This window comes from Apteryx mantelli, chromosome 4 (assembly GCF_036417845.1).
Source record: "Apteryx mantelli isolate bAptMan1 chromosome 4, bAptMan1.hap1, whole genome shotgun sequence".
Classification (NCBI taxonomy): Eukaryota; Metazoa; Chordata; class Aves; order Apterygiformes; family Apterygidae; genus Apteryx; species Apteryx mantelli.
The window spans coordinates 41657859-41675063 of record NC_089981.1 but is presented as its reverse complement, the minus strand read 5'-3'; positions in this window follow the sequence as shown (position 1 = coordinate 41675063).

The window sequence follows — 17205 nt, the reverse complement described above, 5'->3', positions numbered from 1 at the left end:
ACTGATTATTTTGAGTGTTGGATCGGTTACCTTGTTTTGACACTTTCAAAGCATTTTGATTTTTACGTAGAGGCAATAAAACTTGTACTTTAATGGTCAGATTCCCCAGTGGGGTGAAAGGAGTGCTGATTCCCACTTTCACCATATAACTCTGGAAGTAAGTAACTGGGTTCCAGTCTGTCCTCTGCCTCAGAAGCTACAAGACCTATAGTCCTATACAGACTAGAGAATGGATCCTGAGTCTGTTAACACCCAATTCATTCATAACTCAGTGGACTAGAGAGTTTAGCCGTGAGCATCTGGCCTTTTGATATCTGACTTTAGTGTAATTGCTTAAAAAAAGGCATCTGGCTCAGCCCAAATTAAAAAAAAAAAAAAGAATTGATAGGTGGTGGATTTTGTTTCAACAAGAAAGGGCTATTCACAAAAGCTAATTTTATCCTAGGAACACCAGTTTTTCTAGACTCTTCCTACATTCAGTAAAGAATAAAAGGCTCCTCCGGCGGGTTATCTGGACCCTGGAAGAGGCTATCTTCCACCACTGATTACTGAGGAAATTTAGAGACACCAGAATCCATGGTTCAAACACTTGCAAATACACTTCAAAAACACATACAGAAAAATATTTTAGGTCAATTTAACCTGTTCAAGCAGCAAAACCAAAAAGAAACCAATATATTTGTGCTGTTCTAATTAGAAACTGGTATTTTTCCTCATGTTATTTGGTCTAATAATGAAACATCACAGCAATTTTTTCTACTCTTTCTCTCCTTTTCCGAGACTTTGTGATATCCTTGAAAGAATAAGAAAAATAAAACACACAATTATCAGACATTTTACTGCTATGTAAGTCCAAATGGAACCTGAAGCTGTCTTCCTTTGTGGAATATCAAGGCTGTATATGTGTGTGTATATATATATATGCAACAAACATTTTTTATTTGGGTTTATTCCTGAGACTTTATTTTAAAGTATATTGGCTAGAGAATATAAGATCCTATTATTTTATATGCCTTGAATTTACTATAAAAATGCCAAATGGCTCAAATGCACAGAGCCTAGTGAAAAAGGATGATTTAATCCATGGAGCAGCTTTAGTTAACAGTCACATTTCACTGCAGATGATGATACAATAAACAGGGCAGAATGGGATTATTTGAGGGTTCTGTCATAAGACAGCATACCATATGTGCTTTATGTCTATCCCTGGATATCAGTGGAAATTCCATCCTGAATTTCTAACTCATATTAATACATTTTTATGGTGCTATATTTTATTGTTCTGACAATAACATTAACATAAATGAAACCAGGATACAGACTTAGAGGATTCAGCTCTTCAGTTAAATCCTGACTACAGAGCAGGTTTATCATGCTGCTTGAAACACCACCTACTTTTCACAATGTCAGTCCTAATGGGATCTAGGGGACAAGGGTTTGCATCCCGATTTTAGAACTAAGAGGAGAAGTGCTCCAACTGATAGTTAGCATGCTGCAATTACTGTGTCATTTTCACTGTTTGAGACTAACCTAAAGCCCATTGAAAGGCTAGATGCATTGTGAACAGAAGAGTGAAAGGAGAAGGGTAAGGACAAGATTTTAGTAGAAAAAGAATATCTGTGGTGCTTCTCAAACTGTGCTACCTTTAGACTTTTCTAATGAACACCCTGCATCCTTAACATAGCAGCCGAAAGAGCACTCCACTAATTGTAGCTCCTAAAACCTTGGCTTTATACATCCTCTTCAAAGAACAATTGGAAGTTTGGCAGCTGCAGAGTGAGGAGGCAGAATTTGCTCATATGTGGACAGGTTGAGAGCAAAACAGAAGGGCTTCACAGTTTTTAAAGCTAATAAGTGATATATTCCTTTGTCAGCTTCCATTTGATAAGCACAGATAACAGAGAAGAAAATAAGTGTTTTGGAGTTTTGAATATCAACTTATTTATCAGACATGTTTATGAGTGACTTGTACCTCACCCATATAGAAGACTAAGAATATACCCAATTCATGGCAGCTTGTGATAACCTCTGCACCAGTGCATCTCTATTCCAAATGTGTCATGAATACTGCTCTGCTCATAGGTGCCTGCATAGACATTTTCTGCTTCCATAGCAGAAATAACAAGGAAACATAACAAGGAAAATAAATCAACCTTTATATGAATGCATCTATGTGATTCATATGAATAAACTTTAAAAAAAAACAGAAAGAAATGATGGCTGAATGCTATTAACACATAAGTTATTGTGGCTTTAATATATTTGCTGCTTTTCCAAAAATTTAGAAGATGTAGTAATGTTTAATATGAGAAATTTAACTTTAACCAAAAATTATAAAAACTAAAAATCAATCTGCCCTCTTCCCCAAGTCATTATTCAGGTCCCCCAAATTAACAAGAAACTAAAGATTATGATATTTTAACATAGTCTGCTCTTTTAACTCTTATATACTCTTTTAATGATTGATCTTCTAGAACTTCCATTTTTTAAGTTTTCTCTGCAACAGAGGTTATTTACTTCTTCCAGACTCTAGTGAAAATAAAAATTCTTATGTACAATATAGAGGTGTTTTGTAATGGTTTCTGAACAGAATAATTGACTGAATGTCCTCACCTAACTGTGAAGTTACCCACTAGAGTTGAATGGCTTAAAATCTTCGCTGGAGAGCAATCCTTTTTAAGGGGATTGAGAAAAGTGAAAAATAGATCAATAGCACGTAGCTGTCTGGGTTGCTATGGATGGAACTGAATAGAGCTATCCATCCACCTTGGGGGGCACAATGGGAACTCCAGTGACTTGACATCATGTTTTTAACTACTGGGAACCAAGGAGCTGGGTGTGGACAGCTTGGCTATTAATTTCTACAGAAGATCAGGACAGAGAAGAGAGGATGCTTTGGACAAGCAAGACAGACAGCTTTGCTCAAACAGTCTAAGTTAAGGTTTGGCTTGGTTATGTAAACAGCAGGACTTTATGTACTATAGTCCAGTTAACTAATAAGCACTGCCTTGTTTTGAAAAGGTTTCATGAATCAATATAATTACTTCTGGTCACATTACTTCTTCACAAACCTTGGGGGGGGGGGTGCACATTCGTTTCTATGGACCATTTGGAGAATTCAGCAAGACCATAGCTACAGAAGGTACAATCTCAAACTGAAAGAAACCAGGGGGCCTGCTCTGACAATTTATGCCTGGGGCTGTTTAAAAAGGATATTCAAAGAGCTAATACTAAGATCTGGAATGTCAACCAACTGGTAACATTCATATAATTACTTCAAGAGGCTGGAGTTTTAAGAAAAAAGAACAAATACTGCTATAATCATGACACGCTTATGTAAGTTGGAAACACCTAAAGTGTTAGCCTGTATGTTTATAAAAAAAAAGTTAAATCATAATGATGTAAAAAGCAGGAAGAAAATAAAGATCTCAGTAATTATTAAAATTCATTAGCTCATGAAAGCAATCTTTCTGAGCATGTAAATAATTTTTAGCCATTAAGACTGGAAAAATATGGTCATTTTGGATCATCTTATATACAGAAAATGAATATTGAAATATTCAGTGAACATAACCTCACTGGAGCAAATTCTTGATTTCAAGAAATGGATTTAATTTGGTCCATATTCAAAGTTGGTCTAAGATTTTTATCGGAACAAAATAGTAAATGCTTTCTGGTTAAGAAAAGTAAATGTATAATAATAGGTAGAACAGATTCAAATTCTTAGGTCTACAGTCTTCTATATTTCTCTTATGCAAGTATATAAGCAACTACAAATTGAAATGGTCATTAATGTGCTTTTTCTTTTGTCCAAATGAAAAGGCTTTTTTTTCTGAACTTTTTTTCTGAATGCAAGAAGAGTCTTTCTCTTTTAAATTACGATTTAAATAATCTCAGAGTTATTACATAATTCTGATTATTTATTTTTTCAAAATCCTTTTGAAAACAGGTATTGAGATAATAACTGATAGTTGTTTCATAGACTTTTACACCTTGGTCAGGTGCTGCAATAAAATGACAGGTCAACTTTTGAATGCTCAGTAAGAATAGCACTGCCTAAAGGTGTGCAGACAGCAGTTACAAATGTGTCTTCAACCTGACCACACAAGAAAGAGAGCATGCAGCCTGAGTGCCACCCAGGAGCTACATGGTTCTTTTCCTTTTCAGCAGGAGAGAGTTTTTACTGAATTGAGTACCAAGTGTCTGAGTTCTGCATGTCAGCAGCAATTTCCACTGTGTGTCATTTTGGATTGTTATAAGAATGTGATCTTGGTCATGATAAAGACAGCAAGTCAATCTTATTTTATTAAACTTAGCAACAGTAATATCTCCTAGCATAGTATCAGACCATCTCTATTTAGGATTATGTATTTTTGCCATGGACTCTGAGTGATCAGTAAGGCATTCGGTTTGTGCATTTGTGACAATGTTAGAAACTCGCTATTTCTGTATGTAAGAAAACAAAGTTAACAAAAAAGTGAATTTATTCATGAATTAAATACTGGGGGAACAACAGCAGCAGCAACAATATCAAAATCATGGAATACTATCTATGGTCTAATAAAGCTGTAGAGAAGGCAAGAACATTCCAAAATGTCTATGGTCATTATTGTTCATCACATTACACTGAGAACAGTCTCAAATAGTTCAGATAGACGGTTCGTTTTCTAGAGCAGATATTTTTATATTTAATCATAGATTTTTACATTCAGACATCAAATACATTAAAAAAAAAAGAGAAAAGAACCTAAAAGAGGCATTGCTATCTCACTCCTGCAGGACAGCCCGTGTACTCTAGTCTTTATATTCTTCATCTCAAAAAAGGGGATAATATGTCTTTTCATTCACTCTTAATTTGCCTTTCTTATGCAGCATTGAGGTTTATAAATGCTTATACTTATTCACACATATGAGTGCACTGAACTTCTCAAATGCATGAAAGTAAATATCTTCAGAGAATGGACTTTCTTTAAATATTTCTAAGAAGCCCAGCTAAAACACTGAGACCCTTATGGTTTTGGTTCGCCACACCTACACAAATACTGAATAACAACAACAGCAATGTCTGGTGTGTTTTAATAACCATTTTATCTTGCATGAAACAAAATGGTAACTCCTAGTTCAGTTTATAATAGCATCTACTATGAATGGTGCTATTGTGAGTTTGAAGACCCTCAAATAAGAAAAGCATTAGTCTGCCTCTAATTATTGGTCTTATAATTTGCAGTTAGCTACTGATCATAAAGCTGTAATCTAGAAAGCACCCCAGTTTATTGTTTTCCTTCTGGAAAACACAGGGCTACAGCTTTTTTTAACCTTCATAACTACCAATTTTTAATTATGCCTCGACACTTGCAAGGAACATCCTCACCTTCTCCTCCTTCCCTTTTACAGCCTCTTCTGTCAAAAAGATGATTCTGCTAAAGACAATGCCATTTCTCATGTGAACAGCACGTATTGACTGAACATCTCTTCCTGGGGCACTCATGTATGTCACATTAATAAAAAAGTGTTCTAAGAAAGCAATTCAATATCCTTTTCTAAATAAAATAAAATATACCATAAAACTGAACAATGGAAGATTTCTTGCTGTGGTTGGGATTTTGTGTTTTTCTTGGCAATGGTTTATAAAACATGAGTTTCACAAGTGTTAAGAACAATAGGTCTTTTCATTGAAATGTTCTGAGCTACTGAAATGAACTATGTTGACAAAATGGACCACAAAAAAAATCCATTCATTGCAATAGTTCTTATTCTCTTTTGTAAGTATAAGAATTTGTACTCAAGAGAGACCTTTTTTGTCTGTATCCTTCTGAGGTAGAAGGGTATCACTTTTCCTTAAGCATCTCTTCCTGGCTATTGCTGAACAAAGAACACTGAACTAGATAAGTATTTGTCCTAACCAAGTATGGACAGAACCATCTCTCTATATATATTTATATTTTTGTACACATATGTTTGACTCATGGTGCTATTGTGAGTTGGAAGCCCCTTAGATGAAACAAAAATATTAATCTACAACTTATTACTGGTCTGTTTTCTGTTGGAATTCCTACTACTATGTCATATCATTATATATGATTTATATATATATCCAATAAAAACTAAGCCCACCACAAAACTTGTAATCCTCAATAGCAAGTGCAGACTACTTTTCTGTATACATAATATGCATACTACCAAAAAATAACAATCAAACTACTCGCATGGTATATTCTTGGCAGATGTGAGCTTTCTTTTTCTTCATTTAGTTAAACAAAAGCTGAATGGTTCCACTTTGAATTTTAGGCTACATTTCCCAAACATTTTTCTTCAATTTTTTTTTTTTCTGAAATTTGATACTCAAACTTACTTGTAAAATATGATTTGCTTTTTTCTTAATAGAACTCATATTCAGTCTTATGTCTGTGTTAAGGTTTGGGGTCTGTACTGGAATATTGCCCCATTTTATGCATTTATTTTGTTCTTTTCAAGTACCTCTACTGCACTTATGTTCACTGAATTTAGGTTTCATTGGTTTCGTTTAAAGGCATAATTTTGAATTCTTGTCAATGCCTTCTGAAATTCTTGCAGCCTCCTTCACTTAACATCATTTTAAGTTTTAAAATAGGATTCTGTTCCCCCACTGAAGACAGAGAAAACATGGATTCAAACAAAGCTTAGACAAACCCTGCAGAACTCTATGTAAATCTAATAGGCACTGACAATTCAAATATATTTGTCTTATATAGATATTCTTTCAGAATTCTGTAGTATATTTTTATTTCCCTATTAAAATTACTTCCATCAATTATGTGGTTACAATTAGCTTGTTTTGTCAAAAGAAAGAGCTGAATGTTTTAACCTTTCTCTTCATCAGCAATTATATCCTTCATCAAGGAATAGACTTATATTTTCTTTATTTTCTGTAACTTTTTTTTTCCTTTATGTCCTTTCTTGGCTTACGCCTTATTTCCTTTAATTTCACTCTTGTATGCCTGGGTTACTTCTTCAATTCATTTTTTCCCTTTTTTGTGACTTCTTTCTTAATTTTTTAATTTTAGATAACCAAAGATTTCCTGATAGAGCCCTACTGATCTTTCACCATGATTCTTGTCTTTCTCCTGACATAGGTCAATTTGCCATTATTGAATTAATATGACTTCTTTCAGTAGCTGTCAGCTCTCCTACAATCCTTCTATCTCTTAGAATAGTTTCCCAAGTCCCTACTACCAATTTCCTCAGATCATTGAGGTCTGCTTTTTTTGAAGTCTATTGTCTTTATTTTTATGCTATCACTCCTTTCTTTCCTTAAAATCACAAACTCTATTGTTTCATGATCAACTTTTACTAAAATTAGCTTCCATTGCTACTCAACCAGTTTGTATTAAAATTAAACCTAACATAGCTCATCTCTTAAATTCCTCCAGCTTCTGAATAAAATGTTGATCCCACGATTTTTCCAAGAACTTTCTGGCTTATCTGAGCCCTGCTTTTCTAACAGCTATCCAATAACTAAAGTTAGCTCATAACACTAGGTCCTATTTTTTGAAGGATTATTTCAGTCGTTTAAGAAAAAAAAAAAACACTTTATTCACTTCTTTCCTGAATAGATGCTCTATAATGGAGCATACTATGATATTTCTCTTCTTCTTTTCTTTCATTACCTTCACACAGAGAGATTCAGCATGTTAGCGTCTCACAAATTTCTCACAGAACAAAGATGATCTCAAAATGTAATGAGGTGATTGCAAAATATAATGAAAAGCTCCTTTTTTTTTTTTTTTTTTACACATCCTGGTATCCATAAACAAGTGTTAGTCTTTTAATAAAATATTCACTGAGTCGCACCAAGCCTCTGACTAAATTTTTTTGGTCTTCCATCTCTACATTTTTTAAACACCTTTTTCATTCTAGTTGAGACTGTTTTTGTGATAAATAGCTCTTTCTTGGTCATTCTCATCTTATTCTCCTTTGATGATTAATGAAACCAAACCTGTTTTTTTGGTGCAAACAAAGGGGAAACAATTAATCAGTCTTCTTGACATCAAAATTAAAAATTTTCCCTGTTTTCTTGGGATGTTGTAAACTGGCACCATTCCCTGGGCACCAGTCTTAATCTATTCTCTATAGAATGACTTTAATTCATTGTTAAAGGCACTTGATATAAGAAGTAAAAATTCTACTCCAATTTCACAGTCTGAAATATCTGCCCCATTATAAGCCCAGAAACCTCTAATTCTATCCACAAGCATGAAAGAAGCTGTCCGGTTTCTCCATACCATCCACTCACAAGTGAGCATTGCTACGCCCATTAGCTTTGTATGCTTTCAATAGATAAATAAGGACTTTGAACTAATCTGTACGCAAAGCTGGCTTGGCAGGGTTTTGAGGTTTAATTGAACTTCGTATTCATTTACAATTAGTTTGTTTTTTTACTTTCTCATATCATTAGCAAGCTTATTAAAAAGAAGATACAAATACATTTGTGCCAATTACATATGAGAATAATTGGATTTTATTAATCCAAGAACTCATACAATCAATTTAAGCATTGGTACTCTGGTTTCAGATACCTCATTATTCTTCACACTAATTAATCACATCTACTAATGGGTTGCTTTGAAATGGGCCTCTTTACTCACCCTGAATGGAAGCTTCTTTAAACCACCATTAATATTTACTTTAGAGAAATAAGTAACTTTTTAAAATTAGTATCTTTATATTCTTTCAGATAAGATTCTGACCTCTATAACAGTAGCATTCCTGGTTCTAAATGAGATATTTAAAAGCTTTTCTTACAGGATTTACATTTCTTTTACAGTGTTGTCTATACTGTCTAGAGTTAGGTTGTAAGAGAAAAGAACTCTTGGGTTTTATTTTTTATTCCAGTACTATCTGAGCTTGGGCAAATGACTTATATTTACCTTCTTAAGTATGTTGTCATTCAGCAAGGGTTAGTGCACGTCAAAATGGAGGATTAACAAATACTGCATATAAACATAGGATTATGCAGAATTCTTTACTGAATAATCTTATCAGCTTTATCTTCCTCCTCTGTCTCTGTACATTTTATCTGAAAGCACATTCCATTTTTTATGGTGTCATGTGAGCCTCTAGCAAATAGAATATTACAGAGACTATCCTCCCCCATACAGATGTAAGAGAAAACATGCTTGAAAAGGAAGGTGTCATTTGTGATGCATTTAAACTTACTGAAGAACTTGAAGATGAGATGAGTTCCAAAAATGAATGTGGGAAATGCATTTGGTTGGTAACTGAGGAGACCAAAGGAAGGGGGATAAAGTCAGACTAATTAGCATGAAAGATAAAACCTGCTGCACTACTGATGGACTAGAATGAGACAGTATTGTGGAGGTCAGAGAATAAGTAGTGAAGAGAATGAGGTCAGAAAACCAAAAAGGGGAACAGCAAACACAAGAATAAAAGTTTTAGTTGTACAGGCTGTAAGCTAAGCAACTCCCCAAAGACGCTGAGGAGAAACCACATGGATTTAGAAACAGTCTAATTAGAAAAATAAGTTACTGCCAGTGAGTTTATTGGTTTGAGCAACAGGGGAGAAACTCTTGCATTCAGTAAGGATAATTCTTGAAGAATGTTTGCATGACAAGATCATGAGCCTTCATTGGACACACTAAATATATTTTGACAGCAAGACATACAGAGAGAGAGTGCAAAGATGAGATGCAGTGTGGAAAGAGAGAATTATACTTGGAGTATACAAATAGATTATAATGGTAAAATAAGAGTTACTAGCAAAAAGAGTGGACTATGCTGATATTGTCATTCCTTGATCAGATTCATTCTATCTTTTTCTGTGGATAATTTAGTTTTTAAAATTTTTTTAATGACAATGTTAGTTTCATTTGTTGTGTTCAAACACCACATTTTTTCATTTTAAAGTATTCATTTTAAGGCTATGAAGGTTTCAACTTTCATTAAAAAGTGAAAATAGTTATCAAAACATATTTAAATTGTAATTCAATTTAACTCATTGAAATTATTTTTGCTTTGCAAGATGCTATTTAAAGATTTAAAAATAAAAAGTTCTCCATTATGAATAAGAAAAAAATATATAAACTTTGTAAGCAGCAGCTAATAAAAGCTCTTTTCCTCAGGTTTTACGCCTTATAGTAGAAGTTATGATACATACATAATCAGGTGTGAGTGTCAGTAACAAATTGTCTGATGATTGAGGTACTCTTAATGCCTTTCTTTCCCTTTTTTTTTTTTTTTTGGGGGGGGGTATATAATATATGCTGAATTCATCCTCTTGCCTTCCCAAGTAAAAGGAGCTCTACAAGGATCATTTCTATCCAGCAGTCACTTTTTACAACTTTCAAGATCTGTGTATCTCTGACAAATATCTTTCAAACTGATCATTGGATTCATAAACTATAGGTTTAAATGAGACACCAACAGACATGTATCCAGAGTATATAACCTCTTAAAACATGATGTTTCTCAGAAATCAAGGAAAAATTGTAAAGATTCTTCTACACAAGGATAGTTAAAATGCTTCAAAGAACATAAAAAGGATTTCAACTACTCCAAGAAATCAGAAGAGCACATTTCCAACACCATCAAAACAGGGCCTATAGAGGTCTTTCCATTAACAGAAATTGTCTTGTCAGGCCTCCCAAAAATATCTTTGGAAATCAAAAAATTATATATATTTGAACTATAAAACCTGAAGTGGATATAAAGGAGAACAGAGTCCTCTCCTGTCCTGCTTTCATCACTGTACATAAGATCATGGCCTAAAAAAAGGAAAAAAAAAAAAAAGGCACCATGGGATGAACTTTAAAAATTAGTGGTTTTTTTAAATATTTTAACTAATCTACCAGAAACAGAGAAATCTATCCAATGACAGACTGCTTCTTAATCATTTACGTGGATGTGTGCTTCCACTCACAGCACATTTTGCCAATCATTTTCAGGCATCTTGGAAACACTGTTGTCTTGTTCTACTATAGGAAAAAAAAAATACTTTATATTTTGACAGCAGATTTCATTCCAGAGATTCCTAAAGTAATTAACAAATACATAGTATCTACATACTATAGGAAGACAACTTCAGTCCCATGATGAATATGTGAGCTCACAAAATATACATTTGCCTAGGAAACACAGCAGAGAAGAAGAATGCCTGCAAAGAGAGTTCATGAAGACACAACACACCAACAACCTTAAGACTTTGTCAAAAAGTAGAAATAGCACCCTTCTGTTGTTTAGCTATCACATATTTGATGACCATCATTAATAGAACAAAAAATGTAAGACAAGGGACCTCATTCAAAGTATTTAAGAAAATTCCACTACTTCCATAGTATATTCAATTCCCTGCCAATTAAATCAAGGAAAACAAAACCTAAATAGATATGACACATGTTAGCCTAACTTAAAGCTACACTTCAAAAGCTAAAGAAAACAGACTGAAAAAAAGACTTATTCCTTATCATTTTCCACTTAAAAACAAAGTTATTTTGAAAGTGTCCAAGTCAGAACTAAAGTGACTGATCCACAGTCATTCTCAGTTCCACTGGATTCCCTGAAATTATTTTTTAAATTCTTTTTATGTGTAGTCATGCTAATGAGAAAATGGAATTAGTAATCCACAGTGTTGAATTATTGCTCTCTCTTCAAAATATCTTTAAAAAGGTCACACACCTCTTCTTAAATACTTTCAGATTCTGAGGATACCATAGACGTTACTGATCCCAAAGACAGTTCTGCCCTAGTGAACAGAACAGGCAAGAAAAGATACACATGGAAGTATAACATATTTGTTCTAACTCAATCTGTTATCTTAAAATAAGTTAAAAAAAGTAATTTGATTGATATGTATTTTGGCTTCTGCTCTTCTCTGTTTGCATACTGGCATGCAAAAATTAAATCTTGGGTTGATCATCAGATCTAAATAAGCAGTTAATTTGAATACCAATCGGTCATTTACAGTCCTCAGAAATGGGACATGCAGCAGGTGTTTGTGATATGTGTTCTCAACAGAAGACATAAGCAGGTCACTGCTGAAAGTTACTTGAAGTGCATGAAGTATTTTAAAGCCCAAACTCAGCATACCTAAGCTTTTCTTAAGTCAAGGTTTGCATGTAACTAAACAATTACTAAAATCATGCTACATTGCTATTTCTGGTAACAATCAAACAAAATATCTAGTTTTTGAAGTTCAGTCTCCTGAAATAAATAACTAAACTAATTTTAGAAGTCTCATACAGTACGATTCTTTAGGATTATAATCTTTTCACTGCTCATTCATACAATTTATAAAAAAATAGGACTGTAATCACTGAGTTACTCTTCTAATTTTGACAGCAATCATAGACATATATAGGGGACTATTGTGTGCAAAACTGTTTCACTGCATTTCTCTTTAGCTAAGCATTTATGATGATATCTCTAACATATATTTCCACGTCATAGGTATCAGAAAGGTTTCAAATACTTAAATTTCTTTTTATTCTTCAATATATTGAACCTGCTAATGTAAATTTTCCAGTTTATATGACACCCAAAACTGCAAGCTGCTCTGTTCAGTTCAGTTTAATAGCATTATAGCAGAACTAAAGTCTTTTCCACACCAGACATTATGAGCTTATACTTGCCACCCCACTTCACTTTTTCAGCTGAAAAATACATGACAAACACATTTGCATCCCCCTAGTTCCCCATGGCACTTCTGAATTAAAAGATAATTCAAATGATATCTCACTAGAGGGGGAAAAAAACACTTACAATGACAAAGTAAAAAGATGCTTTAGCCTAAATCTTTTAGAAATCAAAAATAATGCTTTATACTCCAAAAGGTGGAACTTGCCTCTGGGAAAGTCATTGCAGCACTTTCTAGATAAAAATCAATGTTAACAAAAAAAAAAAAAAAAGAAAGAAAGAAAGAAAAGAAAATCAAATCAAATTTGGGACTAGTCAGGGACTGTGAGTATGATATTGAACTTTGGCACCCAATTAGGTAGGGAATATCTAAGCTCTTCAAAGCTCCATTTATGTATAAACCAGATCAAAGTTGTCTGTCAACTGTCTTTGAAGAAAAGCATTTTCAATTCTATTTTCCTTTCCGTTCTGCCATCTGCTTTTCCCCTCCTACTTCAGGGTTCTGACAACTTCTGCTGGCGCCTTTCAGTCGGCAAGTCAGTGGGTGGATCCTACCGCAAGATGGCTGGAGGAAACACTCAGCTTTTATATGGAAGCTCAGTCACTGTCATGTACAGATTACTGATATCTGCCTAGTCAGGGCTTGTTATTGCTAACATCATTTTAAAGTGTAATAATGCATATGATCCACAAAATTCATTTTTAATAGAGGTGGTGGGGGGTGGTCATACTTCCTACCTTTAGGCACCTGACTTGAATTGGAGACTAGTCACTTTGGATATGCAGAGGTCTCCTGTTAGAGGATGACTCTGAGCAGGAGCTTATTTTAAGTGATTTTAATTGCTCTGGAGTAGCCTCAGTTTATATACGCATTGTCATGCACCATTTGCATATTATCAAAGATGATAATGTAAAACCATCATGCTTTTGGTCTGTTTAACAGATGGTTCTTAAAGGATGGGGGAAAGGGATTTCTTACAGTGCAGTTCTGTAGCTCTTCCAACTTATGATACTACTTCAAGGCATAGATAGACAAACATACTACATCACCTAAGATGTAACTTTTATTAACAGTTATCAGATATGTTAAAGTAACTCCATCTTCTATGAATACATGAAGCTATGACTAAAAATATTCGATCTGCTCTTACACATAATTATCAGTAAAAACATTTTCAAGTGCTGCTTCTCAGGTCCTGATGCAATTCCTTGATAATGTTAAGTCAGACTCTGCTCTCTAGCCTCACTTGGCAATTTATTTGGCCGGGTGTTTCTTGGAGCTGTTGGTACTACCTGCACCAATGCTTCCCATTGTTTCTGTGAAGCACAGTTGTAATTTATGATGTGCTGCAGAAACTTCTGGGAATCTGCAAGATGTCCTGGATATTCTTAAAACAATCCCATTTTCTTTCTGGACAACTTATTTTGTTTGTTTCTTTTAGTTAAAAAAAGTAGATTAGCTTCATGTGGATTCAAAATTATCAAAAGTAAACAAGTGAGAAAATAATATGCAGTTAAAGGCACTGTTCATTCTATTTTTATAGTTATTTTCAAATAGTATTTAATGAATTTAAAAAATCAAAATGTCTCCTTTGAATGAGAATGTTTCTAAAAGAATATTTGTTCTGTTTGCTTTATTAATGTATTTGACCTTTTATAGGAAAGATTTTTTTTTGCAAACCTCAAAGAAAAAAAAAACTGTAATGCTTTGAGTCATGTTGCAAATTAACAGTCTAGTCATTTAAAAATAAATACAATCATAATATTTAATATACACAGTAAATTGTTCCATAGATTAATCTATACTGCCAAGAATAAAATATTTACTACCTGAATTAATATTTTTAGGTTGTTTTTATTGTCTCTTCTATGATGTTATGTGAATAAAAACTTATGTTAAACTGTACTTATTCTAACTCGGAAGCTGAATCTTAAGCTACTCCTTAATTATATGACATTTTTTCTTGGCTCAACTTTATACTTCAAGAAACTGTCAACTGCTTTCTTGAAATGAAAGAAGTTTGTCTTACATTTCACATGAAATGAAGTCTTGGTTAACTGTTTGATAACTGGCTGTGCAAAACTGAAGGTAAAAATTGGCCTCCAAAAAGATACTAACAGGAATTAAGCAAACAAAAACTCCAGACCAGCTCTAAACATAGATAGAATTAAAAAATCAAAAATTCAAAAACTGTCTTCCCAGTGTGCACATTTTTTTTTAGTGTCAGGTAATTAAATATTTTTATTGTTGTTTACACAATATCTAGCACAATCAAGGACTCAGTGGTGCTCCCAAATTTCAGTATAAACTCTCTTAATGAAATATTACAATTTTAAGAGTCAATAAAATATGTCAACTTCTGTAGAAGTAACTGTTGTGTATCATTAATACTTATTTAAATTTTGTCTTTATATGCTTATCTCTGAGTCAAGAAAAAAGAAACTCTGGCATTATTTCAGTGAAATTTGGGAAGCATACTTACAGACAGTGAATCAAAAACAGTCACTAGGAAAAAAAAAAAGTGGGTCCACAGGTAAATTAAAATTAAAACAAAAACTGTATCTTCAGTTTTTATATTTTATTTTTCTAGTAATGGGCCTTATGTTCTCTTCAAGTTCTAGAGGAAGGTCATACTAAATGTATTTGTTGCTCTGTCTAATTGTCTTAAAACACAAAATGCTATTTCTTAATACAATACTTGTTAATAAGCAATTTCTTGGACATGTTGCGTCTGGAAAGTTGAATCTTCAGGCAAAATGACCTGTAACTTTGTAAGACATGAAAATGTCTTCGGGGATGTTCTGTACAAATATAGTTCCTCCTTCAAAGGCATTAGAAGGAACTTTCATTAATGTACCACTTCAAAAGGGTATTCATTCAGTCCGGCTCATAGATAATGTTGTCAGACATTAGTGAATCTCATGCTATTTGGTGCTCTTCTCGGAACAGCAGAAGGTCGTAACCTAACATTACCTATGAAAAGGGAAATTTACATCCATAATGCTGAAGGGAGCAGCTTGACTATCTGGTTCCCAATGCTTTTTAAAGAAGCAAATTTAAAGAAGCATAAATATATTACTTTAAAAGTCAAATGAATTAAAAGCCCATTACAGAACCGAAAACCCTCTATGACCTTTGGATGCTTGGAGTCAGTAGCACTGCATGGGTCAAGCTCTCTAGCATTTATTCGTCAAACACTTGACACTCTTGCCTTGAATACAGTTAGGCATACAGAAACAAAGACATGTCCAAGCAAAACCCACATTCACTTGAATTTTGTCAGAGATTTTTGTCAGAGTAAAGATTTCAGGATTTGATTCTGTAAGTTTACAAAGTCTCAAGTTATTTATAAAATGTTTCAATTAAACATGAGTAACATTTTCATCATACAGCTAAGCTTCCATCAGCAAGTCCAAAAGTGAGGAAAACTGCAATGAATTATATAACCAGAGGACTTATGTAGGAAATGTTTTCTTTAATTTGAAATAAAATACAAATCATTTAAATTAAGATTTAAAAAAAATAAGAAAATTATTCTCATATTTCTTTAAAGTGACATACTCTCTTTAGTTCAAGTCAGAACAGAAAAGAATTTGGTAGTGATTAGTTCAGTTAAAATTATATTCTTTTTCACTGTTCATGGCATACGATCATCAAGATACAGCTTTCTCATTGTTTTTGGTTGAATTTATCCATTCATATACTTTAAAATTTATTTTGTTCTTTAAGTTTTCCTTAATTCATGAGCATTTCTTGCAACTCAAGATTTGACATTTTACACATTTTTTGGCCAATAACATTGATAAAATAGTTACAAGCAGGATAAGTTGAAATTATTTTAGCAAAGTGGGTAATTATGCCTGCTTTAATTGTATTTTATAATATATATCTGGCTGCAATTATGACTCTAGACTTCAAGAAAATTGAAAGAGGAAGTAAAATGTTGTTTTTCTCTCTTATTTGTATTAAGAAAGTGCCTAGAAACCATAATGTAGATATGAGTATAATCATGCTAGGGAGAGGAATAGTGAAATACAACATCTACACTAAAAAGTGTGTTCTCTAAATAGAGGAGGAGATGGAGTTGGAAAGGAAGAGGCACAGAAGGGTAAGATGATTGCCTAGGGTTACATAGCACACTAGTGAAATAGTGAGTAATAAAGCCCATATTTCCTATCCTCCTGTGCAATTGCCTTCTCTCTGGAACTACATTGCCTCTTGCATTCAATTAATCAATAGATCAACAGTCTGAGGTGCCACATTTACATTTACATCTTTTCCCCAGAGAAGAATACACTGGTATGAATTAATGAAGACCCATAAACCAAGGATAAGAAGATAAGAAACATGGCTACCTCAATTATTTAAGAGTTGGGAAATGAAAACTCTGGAATCTTAATTCCCTGCAACAGTATCAGCAGAAATGTAACCAGTGCAACGCCTGCCTTCATGAGGAAGAGAAGGCCCAGAACATTCCCATGATTTGCAGAAGATGACATGGGAAATCTATAGCAAAACATTTTCCTTGGATTGCTTAACTCCCAGCCCTGCATTTTAACTACAGAATGTTTTTCTTC